Here is a 20,260-nt window from a genome sequence, read left to right on the forward strand (position 1 = left end):
TAACCTTCCCAAATTCCCGATTGGTCCTTCTGTCTGTTGTTCGGGAGGTGTGACCTGACGTGTGAACAATCTCTCAAGGCGGGTGTGTCCCCTTGTGAAGGGGGCCCCCTGTTGGAAGGAGCGCGCCATTGGAGACGTTGGCAATCTTGGGGGATTTTCTCGGGATGAGTCAATCATTTTCCCACTCAACGTCTACAAAACGTAAACGTAATGAGGCTAATGATGCAAAGGCTCTTCCCACTGCAACATTGTTCCTCGTGGCCTCACGTACAGAAGACGATCAGTCCCTTGCCATGGTAAATCCGTTTATTATTCAGAAGTTGTTGCTGCAGTTGCAGGCCCTGTGAAATCCTACTCTTGTTTACAGAATGGCACTTTGCTTTTGGAGACCACTTCTGATTCTCAAGCTCAACTACTACTTGCTGTTTCGCTTCTCTGTGGTTACCGTGTTCGTGTCGAGGTTCATAGAACTTTGAATTCTTCCTGTGGTGCAATTTACACCAGGCTGTTCGACAGTCTAACCAAAGCCGAAATACAATCTTACCTCTCTGATCAGGGTGTCATTGCCGTCCATCGAGTAATGAAAAAGGTAGATTTCTCCTTAGTGCCCACCCGCACACTCTTTCTCACTTTTGATAGGGTGGTGCTTCCCTCCAAGATAAAAGCAGGCTATGAAATTACAACATTCCGGCTGTACATTCCGAACCCAATGTGCTGCTACCAGTGTCATCGCTTCAACCACACCAGAACGTCTTGTCGACACCCAGCCAAATGTGTAACCTGTGGTAGGAATGCACACGAGGGCGTTTGTCTGCCTCCTTCTCCTCACTGTATCAACTGCAACGGTGGCCAAGCCGCCTCCTCTCGGGATTGTCTCTTGTATCTTGATGAGCCGGCTGTCCAAGAGATTCGGGTAAAAGAAAAAGTGCCTTACCCAGTAACTCGAATGTTACTGGCTAGTGGAAAACCCTGTGTTCTCACGTCTCGCACCTATAGTTCTGTTCTTGTTACCCCTCGCTCCATTAAGGACATGGCCACGCAGACATGCGACCTCAAATTCAGTTCTGAGGTAGTGAAATCGCCAAGTGTCAAGGTAGTATCGCCATCCTCCAGTCCCGCTGTGCAACAACCCATCAAACTCACGCCTGAAGGGGCGAAGTCACCAGCTACACAACCAGTAGGCAGGAAAGGACAGAAGGAGTACTCCCATGAAGACTTCCTCCGTCCGTCCAGCCGCACAACACCCGAGTCTTCCTCTAACTGGAAAGGCTCGAAGAAGTCCACCAAAGACAAACGGTCTTCTCCTTCACCAACTCGAAGTTCATGTTCCACGGTGTCACCACGTGATACCTTATCATGGCCGGCCTCTGTCTCGCTGGTGCGCACCAAGAACCGTTTTTCAGCGTTGGACTCGATGGACCGACTGCACAAGCAATCCGATGCATCTGTGGACCCCATGGAGTAGGATCCTCCTGCTTCTGTGCCCTGTAGTAGCAACTCTCCCAGGGCTTTCACTCGGCAGCCGCCGAGTTGACACCCTACCTACGTCTCTTCCTCCTCATGACTCTCCACCAATGGAACATTCATGGCCTTCGGTCCCACAAAGAGGATTTATGGCTGCTTTTAGCATCGTAGCATCCCCTTTTAGTCCGCCTCCAGGAAACGGAAATGGACCCTCACAACCGCTTTGAGCGTTCACACTCCTTACTGATTCGTTTTGACCTTAACCCTGAGGTCTGTATTCCATCTCATCGGGGTGTCATGCTTTTCATATGGGATAACATACATAGTCAGCCCATCTCGCTAACTACCCATCTTCAAGCTGTTGCAGTTCACCTTCTCCTTCCCCACCTGACTTTTTCGCTCTGTACCATTTATGTCCCTCCATAGTTCGATGTCACCAGGGCTGAATAACTTCAATTTATTGGGCACGTACCACCCCCATTTTTGCTACATGACTTTAATGCGCATCATCCACTTTGGGGTTCCCCCAGGACCTGTCAGAGAGGTGCCCTATTGGCTAACCACCTTAACCAACTTAACCTCTTGTGCCTTAACAATGGAGCGCCCACTTTCTTTTCCAACTCCTCGCACACCTGTTCCCATTTGGACCTATCCTTTTGCACTGCCCAGCTTTCCCACCGTCTTGAGTGGTCTGTTCTTTCTGACACTTACTCGAGGACCATTTCCTCTGTTCTATCCATTTGCTGACTCCTACCCCATCTGCGTGCACACCCGAATGGCAGCTTACTAAGGCTGACTGCCAGCTCTCCTCCTCCCTAGCGATCTTCGAAGAACAAGATGTTCCCAGTTGTGACGACCAGCTGAACTATCTCACCAATGTTATCCTTACTGCTGCAGAATTTTCCATTCCTTGGACTTCCTCTTTATCACATTTTGTCCCTGTCACTTGGTGGATGAGGTATGCCACGATGCAATTTGGTCACGGCGACGTGCTCCGCGTTTTTAACCGTCATCCTACGATGTCAAACTGCATTCATTATAAACAGATGCCTGCAAAGTATCGTCGCGTTCTTCGGCGTAGCAAACGGGATAGCTTGATTTCATTCAGTAGTTCTTTTAATAGTTCCACCCCTTCCTCTGTCGTGTGGGCCAACCTCCGACGGCTCTCTGGGACCAAGATCCATTCCCCCATTTCCGGTCGCAGAAGATGTTATCGTGTACCCTACTGCTAGCTCCAACACCTTGGGCCACCATTTTGCAGAAGTTTTGAGCTCTTCCCACTATCACCCTGCCTTCCTCCATCGGAAACGACCGGAGGAGGCGCGGGCGATACCATTCTGTTCTCCGAATCGTGTGAGCTACAATGCCACCTTTACTACGAAGGAGTTTGATCACGCTCTCAGTTCATCTCGATCCTCCGCCGCAGGGCTGGACGCCATCCACATTCAGATGTTGTAGCACCTTTCTCTTGCGGGCAAGCACTCCCTGCTTGACATGTACAGTCGCATCTGGGCAGAGGGCACATTTCGCGGACGCTGGAGTGAAGCCACCGTCATACCCATACCTAAGCCCAGTTATGACAAGACCCTTCCTGAAACTTCCTGGCAGATTAAAACTGTGTGCCCTACCGAGACTCGAACTCGGAACCTTTGCCTTTCGCGGGCAAGTGCTCTACCATCTGAGCTACCGAAGCACGACTCACGCCCGGTCCTCACAGGTTTACTTCTGCCAGTATCTCGTGTCCTACCTTCCAAACTTTACAGAAGCTCTCCTGCGAACCTTGCAGAACTGTTTGGAAGGTAGGAGACGAGATACTGGTAGAAGTAAAGCTGTGAGGACAGAGCGTGAGTCGTGCTTCGGTAGCTCAGATGGTAGAGCACTTGCCCGCGAAAGGCAAAGGTCCCGAGTTAGAGACTCGGTCGGGCACACAGTTTTAATCTGCCAGGAAGTTTCATATCAGCGCACACTCTGCTGTAGAGTGAAAATCTCATTCTGGTATCCAAATGTTGGTTAAAAAATGTTAGTGCAAATTTTTGGCTCTCACATAGATCTCGGGGGATGATTTCCACTCTTGGTGCTATAGCACACTGTTCCACACCCGCACATTACATATAGTTTCTGAATTAATATCACTCAGACATGAGTACATTTTACATTTTACTATAGCGAAATCACAGATCGCCACATGTTCACTTACGCAGATGTATACCGCGTAATTCGTACTCACGTAAATAATCGTAGCACTTCCAATTCACCAAATATATGCTTGCACACTTGCACTATTAAACAATACTCTTTGTGGAAATAATGCGGCGCGAAAAATTCTTAAATGGGCCACCCACAATTGGGGCTCGCTCGCCACCCACCGGTCAATGACTCACCAAGTGGCCGCTCGCTTATATAGGCTCGGATGTCTACCCCATCTCCCTTCCCTGGCTATGCAAGTACCAATCTCACCAGTTACCAGTTACAAATTTTGACGTATACAACTCTCAACAGAAACCGGAACCGCGCTAAAACGGACATCTTATTTACTATGTTATGACGAGACGTTTTTTAATAAGAGCTCTCCCTGTAAGTTGTTATTTACTAGTTTTTATTAATCTTTCAGTATTCGTGTCATCAAGCAAATTTCAAGTTACTATAATTTTTGCGTCTCGTCAATTAAAATGAAGATCAATCTTTCAGAAGGTGCATATTGCTGACTTTAATCCATTGCCGCATCGCTCTTCACCGTAAGTTACATAGTTTTCGCGTAATGCGCGATAAAGCAAACAATGCCCCAAGCTGCGGGCTGCGTGGCCGCCCGGCGGTGGAAGCATCCCACCGACCCGTTGCAAATCTCGCGCAAGCGTGGCACGCGCTTCCACGAATGGCGCACCATGTCGCGCGCTCGCTCTCCACAAAGCAAGCCTTGCATACTAGACCTATTCATCTAGTAACGGGGTTTTGTACTGTCACACCTTGGAGTCCAGAAGCTTGTATCTGACGCAGTACTGTACGTTTACCGTAACCTTCGCACCATCATATTGACGATGCAACACAGAAATTGCAACGCAGTTGATAACTAAAGGCTCAATGGCGATTTCCCTCCCACAGGCTATCGTTGTTACGGTCACCGATGGACTACTGTAACCCTTGCTCCTCCATATTGACGATGTGAAACAGAAATTGCATCACGATTGACAAATACTGTCTCCATGACGACTTCTATCCAAGACACGTTCTGTCCGATGCACTACTGCTAATTTACTGTAACCCTCGCACCCTACCTTGACGATGCGACACAGAAATTGCATCACATTGAAAACTATTAACTCCATGGCGACTTCTCCAAAATAGACAAACGTTGTTACATTCATCGTACGTATCCTCTCCTGAGAGTCTTGTAGCTTGTATCCGATGCAGTGCTGCCCGTTTACTCTAACCCTCGCTCCCTCATATTAACGCTGCGATGCAGAAATTGCTTCACGATTGAAAACTACAGGCTCCAACGACACTTCTCTCCAAGAGACTAACGTTGCTACAGTCACCGTATGTAACCTCTCCTAGGAATCCAGTAGCTTGTATCCGATGCACTACTCCTCGTTTACAGTAACCCTTGCACCCTCACATTGACTATGCAATACAGAAATTGCATCACAATTGAAAGTGCAGGCTCCATTGCCACATCTCTCTAAGAGACTATCGTTGGTACCATCACGGTATGTCACCTCTAATCGGAATTCAGTAGCTTGTATCCGATGCTCTACTGCACATTTACTCTAACCCTCGCTCCCTCATATTGATGATGCGACACAGAAATTGCATCACTATTGAAAATCACTGTCTCCATGGAGACTTCTCCCCAAGAGACTAATGATGCTACAGTCAACATGCGTAACCTCAGCTGGGATTCCAGTAGCTTGTATCCGATGCACTACTGCACGTTCACCTTAAACCAAGCACCCTCATGTTGACGATGTGACACAGAACCTGCATCACGATTGAAAACTACAGGTTTCATGAGGACTTCCCCCGGAGAGACTATCATTGAAATGGTCACCTATGTTACAACTCCAGGGAGTCCAGTAGCGTGTATACGATGCACTACTGTCCGTTTACTATAACCCTCGCTCTCATATACTGACGATGCGATACAGAAATTGCATCACGATTGAATACTACAGACTCCATGGACACTTCTCTCCATGAGACTAACGTTGCTACGTTCACCGTACGTAACCTCTCCTGGGAGTCCTGCACCTTGTATCCGATGTACTACTCCACGTTTACAGTAACCCTCGCAGACACACTTTGACGGTGCGACACAGAAACTGAATCAGATTGAAAGCTGTTACTGCGTGGAGACTTTTCAAAAATAGACAAACGTTGCTACCATTTCCGTACGTATCTATTCCTGCGAGTACTGTAGCTTGTATCCGATGCCCTACTGCCCGTTTACTGTAAACATCCAACCGTCACATTGACGATGCAACACAGTAATTGCATCGCAATTCATAGCTAAAGCCTCCATGGCGACTTCCCTCCAAGAGACTATCGTTTTTACGGTCACCGTAGGTAGCCTCTCCTGGGATTCCAGTAGCTCGTATCCGATGCACTACCGCACGTTTACTCTAACCCTCGCTCACTCGTAATGCTGATGCGACACAAAAATTGCATCACGCTTGAAAGTTAGTATCTCCATGGGCACTTCTCTCTAAGAGACTAACGTTGATACTGTCACCATACGTAACGTCTCCTGGGAGTCCAGGAACTTGTATCAGATACACAACTGCCCATTTACTGTAACTGTCGCAATCACAAAACGACGATGCTATACAGAAATTGCATCGCAATTGAAAAGTACTGGCTCCATTGCAATTCTCTCCATAGACTATCGTTGCTAGGGTCACCGTATGTAGCCTCTCCTGGGAGCCCTGGTATCCCAGAAGCTTGTATCCGTTGCACTACTGCCCGTTTACTGTAACCCTCCCACCCTGACACTGACGATGCGACACAGAAACTTCACCGCGATTGAAAATTGCAGGATCCATAACGACTTTTCACCAAGACACTAACATTGCTACTGTCATTTATTTATTTATTTACTTATTGTTCCGTGGGACCACATTAAGGAGAAGTCTCCATGGTCATGGAACGAGTCAATACATGAAATTATAACACGATTGTAGAAACAGATAAAATGAAATATAAGAAACATATTCAGGCGACACGTCATTAGTTTAAATAAAGAAATCAAGAATGTAACACTGGAATTTGCTTAATTTTTTAGCTCTTCCAGGAGCTCCTCAACATAATAGGAGTGAGTCATGAGGAAACTCTTCAGTTTAGACTTAAAAGAGTTTGGGCTACTGCTAAGATTTTTGAGTTCTTGTGGTAGCTTATTGAAAATGGATGCAGCAGAATACTGCACTCCTTTCTGCACAAGAGTCAAGGAAGTGCATTCCACATGCAGATTTGATTTCTGCCTAGTATTAATTGAGTGAAAGCTGCTAACTCTTGGGAATAAGCTAATATTGCTAACAGCAAACACATTAAAGAAAATATATACTGTGAGGGCAATGTCAGAATTCCCAGACTATTGAATAAGGGTCGACAAGAGGTTCTCGAACTTACACCACACATAGCTCGAACAGCCCGTTTTTGAGCCAAAAATGCCCTTTTTGAATCAGAAGAATTACCCCAAAAAATACCATATGACATAAGCGTATGAATATATGCGAAGTAGACTACTTTTCGTGTTGAAATGTCACTTATTTCAGATACTGTTCTAATGGTAAATAAAGCGGCATTTAGTTTCTGAACAAGATCCTGACATGGCCTTTCCACAACAGCTTACTATCTATCCGTACGCGTAGGAACTTGAACTGTTCCGTCTCGCTTATAACATGCCCATTCTCTCTGATTAAAATATCAGTTCTTGTTGAATTGTGAGTTAGAAACTGTAAAAACTGAGTCTTATTGTGATTTAGCATCAAATTATTTTCCATAAGCCACGAACTTATTTCATGAACTACATTATTTGATAATGTTTCAAGATCCTTCACTACCAAGCTGGTGTCATCAGCAAACAGAAATATTTTTGAATCACCTGTAATACTAGAAGGCATATCATTTATATAAATAAGAAACAGCAGTGGCCCCAGCACCGATCCTTGGGGAACGCCCCATTTAACAATGCCCCATTGGGACTGAACATCAATACCACTCTCAATATTGCGGAGAATTACCTTCTGCTTTCTGTTCTTAAAGTAAGAGGCGAACCAATTGTAAGCTACTCCCCTTACTCCATAATGTTCCAACTTCTGCAGTAATATTTTGTGGTCAACACAGTCAAAAGCCTTCGTTAAATCAAAGAAAACACCTAACGTTCGCAACCTTTTATTTAATCCGTCCAAAACCTCACAGAGAAAAGAGAATATAGCATTTTCAGTTGTTAAGCCATTTCTAAAACCAAACTGTACATTTGACAGCAAATTATGTGAATTTAAATGCTGCAGTAACCTTGTATATACAACCCTCTCGATAACTTTAGCAAACACCGATGGCATAGAAATAGGTCTGTAATTATCAACATTATCCCTGTCTCCCTTTTTATAAAGTGGCTTCACTACCGAGTACTTTAATCAGTCAGGAAACCGACCACTCCTAAAGGAAAAGTTACAGATATGGCTAAGTACTGGGCTAACATACATGGAACAATACTTAAGTATTCTGCTAGATACCCCGTCATATCCATGAGAGTTCTTGGTCTTTAGTGATTTAATTATTAACTCAATCTCCTTCTTGTCAGTATCATGGAGGAGCATTTCAGGTAAGTCTCGGAACACTTTTTTCTACGAGCGCTATACGATTCCCTGTTGGGACTAGGTTTCTATTTAGTTCACCTGCTATATTCAGAAAGTGATTATTAAATACTGTACATATATGCGACTTATCTGTAACACGGACATTCCCACTACGCACTGATTCTATGTCCTCGACCTGTCTCTGCAGACCAGCCACTTCCTTTACGACTGACCATATGGTTTTAATTTTATCCTGAGACTTAGCTATTCTATCTGCATACCAAATACTTTTTGCCTTCCTAATAACTTTTTTAAGCACCTTACAATACTGTTTGTAATGGGCTACTGCATTTAGATTGTGACTGTTTCTAACGTTTTGATATAATTGCCACTTTGTTCTAAAAGATATTCTTATACCTTTAGTCAGCCACCCAGGCTGCCTGTTTATGCTAGTACCCTGTTTTGAACGTTCTAACGGAAAGCAACTTTCAAAGAGCACGAGAAAAGTCTTGAGGAAAGCATTATATTTATCATCTACTGTATCAGCACTATAAACATCTTGCCACTCTTGTTCCTTGATAAGGTTTACAAAAGTCTCTACAGCAACTGGATCAGCTTTCCTAAAAAGTTGGTAACTATATTTAACCTGTGTTGCAGCACAAAAACCTTTTAGACTTAAAATTTGTGCAACATGATCTGAAAGGCCATTCACCATTATGCTAACAGAATGCCCTTCTACTAATGACGAATGATCAAAAATATTGTATATGGTTGTTCTACTGTTCCCTTGCACTCTCGTTGGAAAGAATACGGTTTGCATAAGATTATATGAATTAAGGAGGTCTACCAGAATCCTTCTCCTTGCACAATCACTTATACAATTTATATTGAAGTCACCACATATAACAAACTTTTTGTATTTCCTATAAAGTGAACCAAGAACCTCCTCTAGCTCTAGCAAAAATGTTGTGAAATCGGAGTCTGGGGATCTATAAATAACAACAGTAAGAAGTTTAGCTCCACTAAATTTAACTACACCTGCACAACATTCAAACACCTTTCCAGTGCAGTACTTTGAAACACCAATTGACTCAAATGGGATACCGTTTTTCACATACATGACTACTCCCCCACACCGCAAAGAGCTCCTAGAAAAGCTGCCAGCCAACCTGTATCCTGGTAAAGGAAGCCTCTGAATTATCTCCTTATTTAAGAAGTGTTCAGATATACCAATAATTTCAGAGTCAACATCTATAAGTAGTTCACTAACATTATCTCTAATGTCTTGTATGTTTTGATGAAATATACTAATTCCCTCATTTATCGGATACCTAAGCTTTGTCGAAAGTGATGTCTTTGTTAGAGAGACTTCCCTTAAGCAGGAATACCTGCCAGCTGACTTCAATCTAAAAAAGGGACAGCTCTAACACCCACAACTACCGGAATTTTCCCATAGGTGATCCCACCACCCCCACCTATGCTGTCACCTATGAGCTTTGCCAACCTCCCCTTTCCATACCTGTTGAGATGCAGGCCATCATACGTAACCTCTCCTGGGAGACCAGTAGCTTGTATCTGATGCACTACTGCCCATTTACTGTAACCCTCACACCCCCACATTGATGATGTGACAAAGAAATTGCATGGCGATTCAAAAATTACAGGCTCCATGGTGACTTTTCTCAAATGGTTCAAATGGCTCTGAGCACTTAACTTCTGAGGTCATGAGTCCCCTAGAACTTAGAACTACTTAAACCTAACTAACCTAAGGACATCACACAGATCCATCCCCGAGTCAGTATTCGAACCTGCGACCATAGCGGTCGCGCGGTTCCAGAGTGTAGTGCCTAGAACCGCTCGGCCACCCTCGCCGGCGACTTTTCTCCAAGACACTAAACCTGCAAGGGTCACCGTACGTAACCTCTCCTGGGAGTCCACTAGCTTGTATCCGATGCACTACTGCCAGTTTACTGTATCCGTCGCACCTTCACATTGATGATGCGACACAGAATTTGCATTGGTATTGAAAACTACTGGCTCCATGGTGACTTTTATCAAAGAGACTAACATTGTTACGATCACCGTATGTAATCTCTCCCAGGAGACTCGCAGCTTGTATCCGATGCAATACTGCCCACTTACTGTAACTGTTGCACCCTCACATGGACGATGCATCGTAATTGAAAAGTAAAGGGTCCATGGTGACCTCTCTTCAAAAGACTATCTTGCTACGGCCAGCACATTTAACCTCTCCCGGGAGTCCAGCTGCTTGTACCCAATGCAATACTGCCCATTTAGTGAATGCCTCGCACCGCCACATTGACGATACAGCACAGAAATTGCATCACGATTGAAAACTTCAGGCTTCATGGCGACGTCTCTCCAAGTGACTGACGATACTACGGGCACTGTACATAGCCTCTACTGGAAGCACAGTAGCTTGTATCCGATGCACTAACCCTCACATTGCTGATGCGACACAGAAATTGCATCGCACTTTAAATCTGCAGGTTTAATAACGACTTCTCTCCAAGAAACCAACGCTGCTACAGTCACTGTACGTAACCTCTCCAGCGATTTAATTAGCTTGTAAACGAAGCACTAATGCCCGTTTCGTTTTACCCTCGCATTCAGGATGCGACAATGAAATTGCATCGCGATAACTACAAGCTCGATACCGACTTCTCATCAGGAGACTAACGTAGCTACAGTCAATCAACTTTACCTCACCTTGGAGTTAAGTTAAGTAGCTTGTATCCGATACAGTACTGACACCTTCACATTCATGATGAGACAACGAAATAGCATCGCGATTGAAAACTACTAGCTCAATGGCGACATCGCTCCAACATACTAACTTTGGTACAGTCACGCTTCGTTACCTCTCTTGGAAGTCCAGTAGCTTGTATTCAGTACACTACTGCTCGTTCAATGTAATCCATCGCACTCTCACATTGACGATGCGACACAGTTATTGCATCCCAATTAAAAACTACAAGTACGCTGGCGTCATCTCTATAAGAGACTCACGCAGCTACCGTAACTGTACTAACCTATCCTTGGAATCCGGTAGCTTATATTAGATGCTCTACTGCCCGTTTACTGTAACCCTCGCAAACTCACGTTGTCGATGCAACACAGAAATTGCATTGCGAATCGAAACTATAGGCTCCATGGTGACTTCTCTCCAAGAGAATAACGTTGCTACGGTCACCCTTCCTTAACTCTTCTGGGAGACAAGTAACTTGTATCCGATACACTACTGTCGTCTTACTGTAACCCTCACATCCTCACATTGGTGATGAGACACAGAAATTTCATCACGATTGAATACTAGAGGCTCCATGCTGACTTCTCTCCAAGAGACTAACCTTGGTACTGTGATCGTACGTAACCTTTCCTGAGAGTCCAGTAGTTTGTATACCATGCATTAATGCCCATTTACTGTAATCCTCGCATCCTCGCATTGACGATGGGACAACAAAATTGCGTCGCAATTGAAAACTATAGGCTCCATCTCAACTTCTCTGCAAGAGACGAACGTTGCTACGGTCACAGTAAGTAACCTGTCCTGGGAGTCCAGTAGCTTATATCCAATGTTCTACTGCCCGTTTACTGTAACCTCGCACTTTCACATTGACGATACGACACAGAAAAGGCAGAGCGATTGAAACTGCAGTCTGCATAGCCACTTCTTTAGAAGACACTAAAGTTGCGTAGGTCACAGTAAATAACGTCTCCTGGAACTCCAGTAGCTATTACTCGATGTACTACTGCCCATTTACTGTAACCCTAGTACTCTCACATTGACGATCCAACACAGAAATCGCATTGCGATTTAAAACTACAGTCTCCATTGGGACTTCTCTCTAATAGAGTAACGTTGTAACGGCCACTGCACATAAATTCACATGGGAGCTCATTAGCATCTACCCAATGCACTATGACCCGTTTACTGTAACCCTTGCAACCTTACATTGACAATCCAACACAGAAATTGCATCGCGATAGAAAACCACAGGCTCTATTTCGACTTTTCTCCAAGAGACTAACGTTGCTACAGTAACCGCATGTGACCTCCCCTGTTAGTCCAGTAGCTTGTATTCGATGCACTACTGCCCACTTACTTCAACCACCCTCACACTGACGATAGCGACACAGAAATTTCATCGCGATTGAAAACTACAGGCTCCATGGCTACTTCTCTCCAAGAGACTAACGTCGCTGCAGTCACGGTTCATTATCTCTTCTGGGAGTTCAGCAGCTTGTATCGAAGGCACTACTGCCCATCTACTGTAAACCTCGCACTCTCACAATGTGATGCAACTCAGAAATTGCATAGCGATTAAAAACTACAGGCTCCGTGGCGACTTCTATCCAAAAGACCAAAGTTGCTACTGTAAAGAGCTTTTTCTGCAACCAAATATATCACGATGACTAAATGTAGCAGGAAGACACATAAATTTTGTGGGTGGGTGCCAGGAATTCCAGTATTAAAACTCGGTGTGAACTTTCCAAATGATTTAATTGTTTCCACTACAGTGCTCCGTTCACCTTGGTCTGGACCACAGGACCCATCAATGCTGAGGGGTTACCCCAGCGGCCTGTGCAACGCAATGCTGTGTCGTGCCAGCCTTGTACGCTAGCCTGTTGAGTTCCGATGTGTCAGGATGGCTGCGCCAGCAGCCAACTCAGCGCTGCTCAGTGTGAGCTGCGGGCAGCCAGCTGTGTCCTTCTCGCTGGCATGGCTGAGATCGCGGCGAGAAACAAGCGCGTGCCATCCGGCGTCCGAATCTACGGCCCTAGTCTCGGGAAGTCTCCGACGCGTGTCGGGAGCCGAGACAAATGCCTGTGGTAGCGAGCCGAAGAGTGGCCCCCCGCTGTCTGGCTGCAGACCCCCCATTGTCCTCAGAGGATTGAACCAACGACCCGTCAGAGACTGGGACACTGGTGCCCCATCTGTTGCTGTGTGTAGCCCGGTGTTGTGATACGCCCCACCGTTCAGGAGAGCTGCCACACTTGAATGAATCGCGTTAGAAAACAGCACCTATTTATACTCGGCTGTCCGCCTTTGTTTTGCTAAGTGCATTGCTTCGCGTCATGTATCCATAATACTTAGGTTGGCCAGTGGCCCTCTTCTGCCTGTGACTTTCGCCATGAAAACTGCTGTGTGTGCACTCTCTGGCAGTTCTATACCCTTGTGGCCTCTATTTGCCTGCGCAACTGCTGATATGCGTAACTTACTGCAATCCGGCCCCCACCTGGTTGTAACTAGGGCGCCAAATATCGCGCAAAACTCACTTTCCCCAATCCTAAAGGGTGGTGCCACTACTTTATTTCCTTCTTTGGAAAGGCCCGGTCCCCAGGTCGTCATTTAACTAACTCTTAAACTTGTTTTGATTGGCACATGTGACTAACTTACTACTTGAAAAGTTAGATGTGGTCTAGTGCTCCTAAGCACATGACATGAGTGCAAAAAACATAAAAAAATCCTTAATCGAAGACCACTATGCTGAACGCTCGTTCTAACCCTCACCTACGCCCTCGGTATTCAATCTACTGGGACTTGGACTTCCCCCTGATCCCTCTGGGAAATGGCGCTCCGCCTGATTAGAAAGAAAACAACACATAACGAAGTTAAGGCTGCGATGACACTTGGCGCAGAGATGCTCATAATGATCGTTATTTGCTGTTGCTTTTCCCTATACTGAGCGACTTGTTGAACAAGCTGTTCGGCTGATATGCGCCCCTCTTGCTCTAAAATGAACTGGTTAGCTGACATCAACAGACCTGGCTCCAGAGTTTGATTTAACAAGGTCAGATTCTGCCTTGGCAAAAACTCTAAAGTGGCTTCTGGCCAGTACAGCTGTGGCTGCGTAACATTCACTTGTGTGACTCCTGAAATTGACGCTGGCAGATGGAAGGTTGTTCCCATTATGTTACACTTTGTTCCATCGATTAAAATTCCACACCCCTAGAGCTCTAAACGTTTCCCTTCTGCAAATACTCCCCACTCGAAGAAACTTGCTATTAGTACCAAATTCTCATAGGTGGAGAAGATACAATGCATCCTGACTTGTAGCAAGCTCAATTTTGGCTCCACGATGTCCCTTGGACAGTCTATTCCTTTCCCCCTGGATAAAAATAACAGCACCGTACGTGTGTCCCATATTTGTAGCGTCACACATTTTCCTCTAACATTCATAATTTTTTCAAATTTAATAAATTTTTTTGTAAAAGTAGAAGAGCAAACTAATTGATTAGTAAACTAAATAGTAATCTAACACTTTTAAAAACTAATTTTCTAAACCTAATTGTTTAAAAACAAATAGTTTGTTAAATTAAATAATAAACTAATTGTTTAAAAACTAATTGTTAAACTCAATAGTAAACTAATTCTCTTTTTGATTACTTATTAATTAAATAATAATCCTTATTCATCTATTAAATAATTATCATTTTACTAAAAAATATTTTTAACATACCTAATAAGCTTTTTTGTAATAAACAGATGAGAAAAATTGAAAGTAACATTGCTTATCAACTATACCAATTCACTGTTGCTAGTTCTTTGAATTTTGTAGAACAGATAATTTACGTAAAGCTGATTTAATTAGATGTGTTACTAATAATGATTCAATTACTATCAGTAATCATCCAAATATCGTTAGAAATAATACATCTGAACACAGTGAAAATAATACAAATATTGTTAAAGATAATACATCTGAAAATACTCCAAATATTGTTTAAAATAACGTTTCTGGAGCAAGTGAAAATTATATAACTGAAGCAAGTAAACATTATAAAACTAATGTTAGTATCTATATACCTGAACAAGATAATACAAATATTGTTAAAAATAATAATAAATATGAAAGTATGGCAAATCTTTGGAAAAAGTTACCATTTCATGAATTTATGAAATGTATCTAACTAAGGAAGCCAAATCATTAAAAAGGATTTTTCCATTTATTACAAATATATTTGTAAAACCAACTAAAGATTACTTATTTGAAAAAGCATTTGAAAATAGATTACAAACTAGAAATTTTAGAAAATAATATAGATATATTTGATCCTAAACAAATCTTAAATGCAGTAAACACAAACATTTTTATAATTGTTAAAGACTATATGTAAGTACATCATGGTGTAAAGATAAATTTTAATTTGTATTGTGAATATAAACTAAAAATAACAATAAATTAAAAAGTTCAATAATTTGGACACCAAACAGCAAACTATACTATTTTATCAGAAAAACATTTTAATAAAAAATTGAAATATGGTAAAAGACAAAATTTAGAAAATATAACTAATTTTCATGTATGTGGATCAGGATGGGCATTAAATAGAAATATTGGTTTTTCAACTATCAATTAACAAATATGTTCCATTAAAAGGATCATCGGTGTGCTCCCTGCCGCTGTTGGATAAGCAGCTGCAGCAGCAAGTCGTATAATCATAGCTCACTCAGTTGTTACATAGTTTAATTATTAATTTCCTTGCGTGTTTTTGGTACTTGCATTGTTTAATTCATATATTTCGGGCGTATTATAGTATTTGAGAGTTGTAGCATCGCGTTTTAGTATCCGAATAGTGTAAAATCGCGTAGTCTCCATCCGCCGCCGAGCAGTGTGTCAGCAGTGAGCAAGTAGCAGCATTACTGCATTTACTAGGCAATCTTGTATTTTAATAACCGTTTAAATTTTGTGTCGATTTGTTTGCGCTCTCTGTAGATTAGTTCAGATGTTCTTTGCACAAAAGTTTTTAGCACGGATAGGGACTGCTACTGCTGTGTTCGGATGCAGGCTGAGTTGACATCCCTTCGCTCCCAGCTTCAGGCAGTGTTGGCTTCGGTCACGCAGCTTGAGGCTGTTGCCAATGGGCATCACTGTGGGAGTCCGGATGGGGGTTTGACGGAGACAGCCAGCTCGTCCCACGTATCCCCCGATCGGACTACGACTGTGGTTGACCGGGATACTGCCCGCATTGAGGCTGATCCCTCACCTGTGGTAGAGTGGGATGTCCTCTCAAGGTGTGGCAGGGGACGAAAGACATTGCGGAGGGCTGAACGGAAGGCCTCTCCAGTTTGTCTGACGAACCAGTTCCAGGCTCTGTCTCAGTCTGATGCTGAGCTTCGGCCTGACATGGCTGCTTGTCCTGTTCCAGAGGTTGCCCCTCAGTCTGCAAGATCCGCACGGTCGCAGAGGGTGGGCTTACTGGTAGTTGGGAGCTCCAACGTCAGGCGCGTAATGGGGCCCCTTAGGGATATGGCAGCAAGAGAGGGGAAGAAAACCAATGTGCACTCCGTGTGCATACCGGGGGGAGTTATTCCAGATGTGGAAAGGGTCCTTCCGGATACCATGAAGGGTACAGGGTGCACCCATCTGCAGGTGATCGCTCATGTCGGCACCAATGATGTGTGTCGCTATGGATCGCAGGAAATCCTCTCTGGCTTCCGGCGGCTATCTGATTTGGTGAAGAGTGCAAGTCTCGCTAGCGGGATGAAAGCAGAGCTCACCATCTGCAGCATCGTCGACAGGACTGACTGCGGACCTTTGGTACAGAGCCGAATGGAGGGTCTGAATCAGAGGCTGAGACGGTTCTGCGACCGGGTGGGCTGCAGATTCCTCGACTTGCGCCATAGGGTGGTGGAGTTTCGGGTTCCGCTGGATAGCTCAGGAGTCCACTACACGCAACAAGCGGCTACACGGGTAGCAGGGGTTGTGTGGCGTGGGCTGAGCGGTTTTTTAGGTTAGATGGCCTTGGGCAAGTACAGAAAGGGCAACAGCCACAACGGATGCGGAGCAAAGTCAGGACATGCGGGGACCAAGCAGCAATCGGTATTGTAATTGTAAACTGTCGAAGCTGCGTTGGTAAAGTACCGGAACTTCAAGCGCTGATAGAAAGCACCGAAGCTGAAATCGTTATAGGTACAGAAAGCTGGCTGAAGTCAGAGATAAATTCTGCCGAAATTTTTACAAAGGTACAGACGGTGTTTAGAAAGGATAGATTGCATGGAACCGGTGCTGGAGTGTTCGTCGCTGTTAGTAGTAGTTTATCCTGTAGTGAAGTAGAAGTGGATAGTTCCTGTGAATTATTATGGGTGGAGGTTACACTCAACAACCGAGCTAGGTTAATAATTGGCTCCTTTTACCGACCTCCCGACTCAGCAGCGTTAGTGGCAGAACAACTGAGAGAAAATTTGGAATACATTTCACATAAATTTTCTCAGCATGTTATAGTCTTAGGTGGAGATTTCAATTTACCAGATATAGACTGGGACACTCAGATGTTTAGGACGGGTGGTAGGGACAGAGCATCGAGTGACATTATACTGAGTGCACTATCCGAAAATTACCTCGAGCAATTAAACAGAGAACCGACTCGTGGAGATAACATCTTGGACCTACTGATAACAAACAGACCCGAACTTTTCGACTCTGTAAGCGCAGAACAGGGAATCAGTGATCATAAGGCCGTTCCAGCATCCCTGAATATGGAAGTAAATAGGAATATAAAAAAAGGGAGGAAGGTTTATCAGTTTAGCAAGAGTAATAGAAGGCAGATTTCAGACTACCTAACAATCAAAACGAAAATTTCTGTTCCGACACTGACAATGTTGAGTATTTATGGAAAAAGTTCAAGGCAATCGTAAAATGCGTTTTAGACAGGTACGGGCCGAGTAAAACTGTGAGGGGCGGGAAAAACCCACCGTGGTACAACAACAAAGTTAGGAAACTACTGCGAAAGCAAAGAGAGATTCACTCAAAATTTAAACGCAGCCGAAACCTCTCAGACAAACAGAAGCTAAACGATGTCAAAGTTAGCGTAAGGAGGGCTATGCGTGAAGCGTTCAGTGAATTTGAAAGTAAAATTCTATGTACCGACTTGACAGAAAACCATAGGAAGTTCTGGTCTTACGTTAAATCAGTAAGTGGATCGAAACAGCATATCCAGACACTCTGGGACGATGATGGCACTGAAACAGGACGACACGCGTAAAGCTGAAATACTAAACACCTTTTTCCAAAGCTGTTTCACAGAGGAAGACCACACTGCAGTTCCTTCTCTAAATCCTCGCACAAACGAAAAAATGGCTGACATCGAAATAAGTGTCCAAGGAATAGAAAAGCAACTGGAATCACTCAACAGAGGAAAGTCCACTGGACCTGACTGGATACTAATTCGATTCTACACAGAGTACGCGAAAGAACTTGCCCCCCTTCTAACAGCCGTGTACCGCAAGTCTCTAGAGGAACGGAAGGTTCCAAATGATTGGAAAAGAGCACAGGTAGTCGAGCAGATGCGCAAAACTATAGACCTATATCTCTGACGTCGATCTGTTGTAGAATTTTAGAACATGTTCTTTGCTCGAGTATCATGTCGTTTTTGGAAACCCAAAATCTACTATGTAGGAATCAACATGGATTCCGGAAACAGCGATCGTGTGAGACCCAACTCGCTTTATTTGTTCATGAGACCCAGAAAATATTAGATACTGGCTCCCAGGTAGATGCTATTTTCCTTGACTTCCGGAAAGCGTTCGATACAGTTCCGCACTGTCGCCTGATAAACAAAGTAAGAGCCTATGGAATATCAGACCAGCTGTGTGGCTGGATTGAAGAGTTTTTAGCAAACAGAACACAGCATGTTGTTATCAATGGAGAGACGTCTACAGATGTTAAAGTAACCTCTGGCGTGCCACAGGGGAGTGTTATGAGACCATTGCTTTTCACAATATATATAAACGACCTAGTAGATAGTGTCGGAAGTTCCATGCGGCTTTTCGCGGATGATGCTGTAATATACAGAGAAGCTGCAGCATTAGAAAATTGTAGCGAAATACAGGAAGATCTGCAGTGGATAGGCACTTGGTGCAGGGAGTGGCAACTGACCCTTAACATAGACAAATGTAATGTATTGCGAATACATAGAAAGAAGGATCCTTTATTGTATGATTACATGATAGCAGAACAAACACTGGTAGCAGTTACTTCTGTAAAATATCTGGGAGTATGCGTGCGGAACGATTTGAAGTGGAATGATCATATAAAATTAATTGTTGGTAAGGCGGGTACCAGGTTGAGATTCATTGGGAGAGTCCTTAGAAAATGTAGTCCATCAACAAAGGAGGTGGCTTACAAAACACTCGTTCGACCTATACTTGAGTATTGTGCATCAGTGTGGGATCCGTACCAGATTGGGATGACGGAGGAGATAGAGAAGATCCAAAGAGGAGCGGCGCGTTTCGTCACAGGGTTATTTGGTAACCGTAATAGCGTTACGGAGATGTTTAACAAACTCAAGTGGCAGACTCTGAAAGAGAGGCGCTCTGCATCGCGGTGTAGCTTGCTCGCCAGGTTTCGAGAGGGTGCGTTTCTGGATGAGGTATCGAATATATTGCTTCCCCCTACTTATACCTCCCGAGGAGATCACGAATGTAAAATTAGATAGATTAGAGCGCGCACGGAGGCTTTCAGACAGTTGTTCTTCCCGCAAACCATACGCGACTGGAACAGGAAAGGGAGGTAATGACAGTGGCACGTAAAGTGCCCTCCGCCCTCCGCTTGCGGAGTATAAATGTAGATGTAGATGTAGATCTTATATTGATTTACCTGTAGCAATAAAAAATAATAAAGCTTTTATTAATGTAAAAAATAATGATCAAAAGTGTTTTCTATGGTCTATAAAAGCAACTTTGTATCCAGTAGATGAACATTCTGATAGAATAACAAAAATATAGAAATTTTGGTCTTGAATTTTATAAGAAATTTGAAAATAATGAATTTCCTGTATTACTTAATCATATTCCAAAAATAGCAAATATAATTAATGTATCTATTAATATTTATTCATTTGATGATGATGATGGAAAATATCAAGTATATCCACCAAAAATTCCAAAATCTAAAAAAGAAAAACATGTAAATTTACTTTATTTTAAGAAAAATCATAATTCATGCTATTGTTATATAAAAAATTTATCCAAACGTGTA

This window comes from Schistocerca cancellata, chromosome 4, assembly GCF_023864275.1.
Source record: "Schistocerca cancellata isolate TAMUIC-IGC-003103 chromosome 4, iqSchCanc2.1, whole genome shotgun sequence".
NCBI classification, from domain to species: Eukaryota; Metazoa; Arthropoda; class Insecta; order Orthoptera; family Acrididae; genus Schistocerca; species Schistocerca cancellata.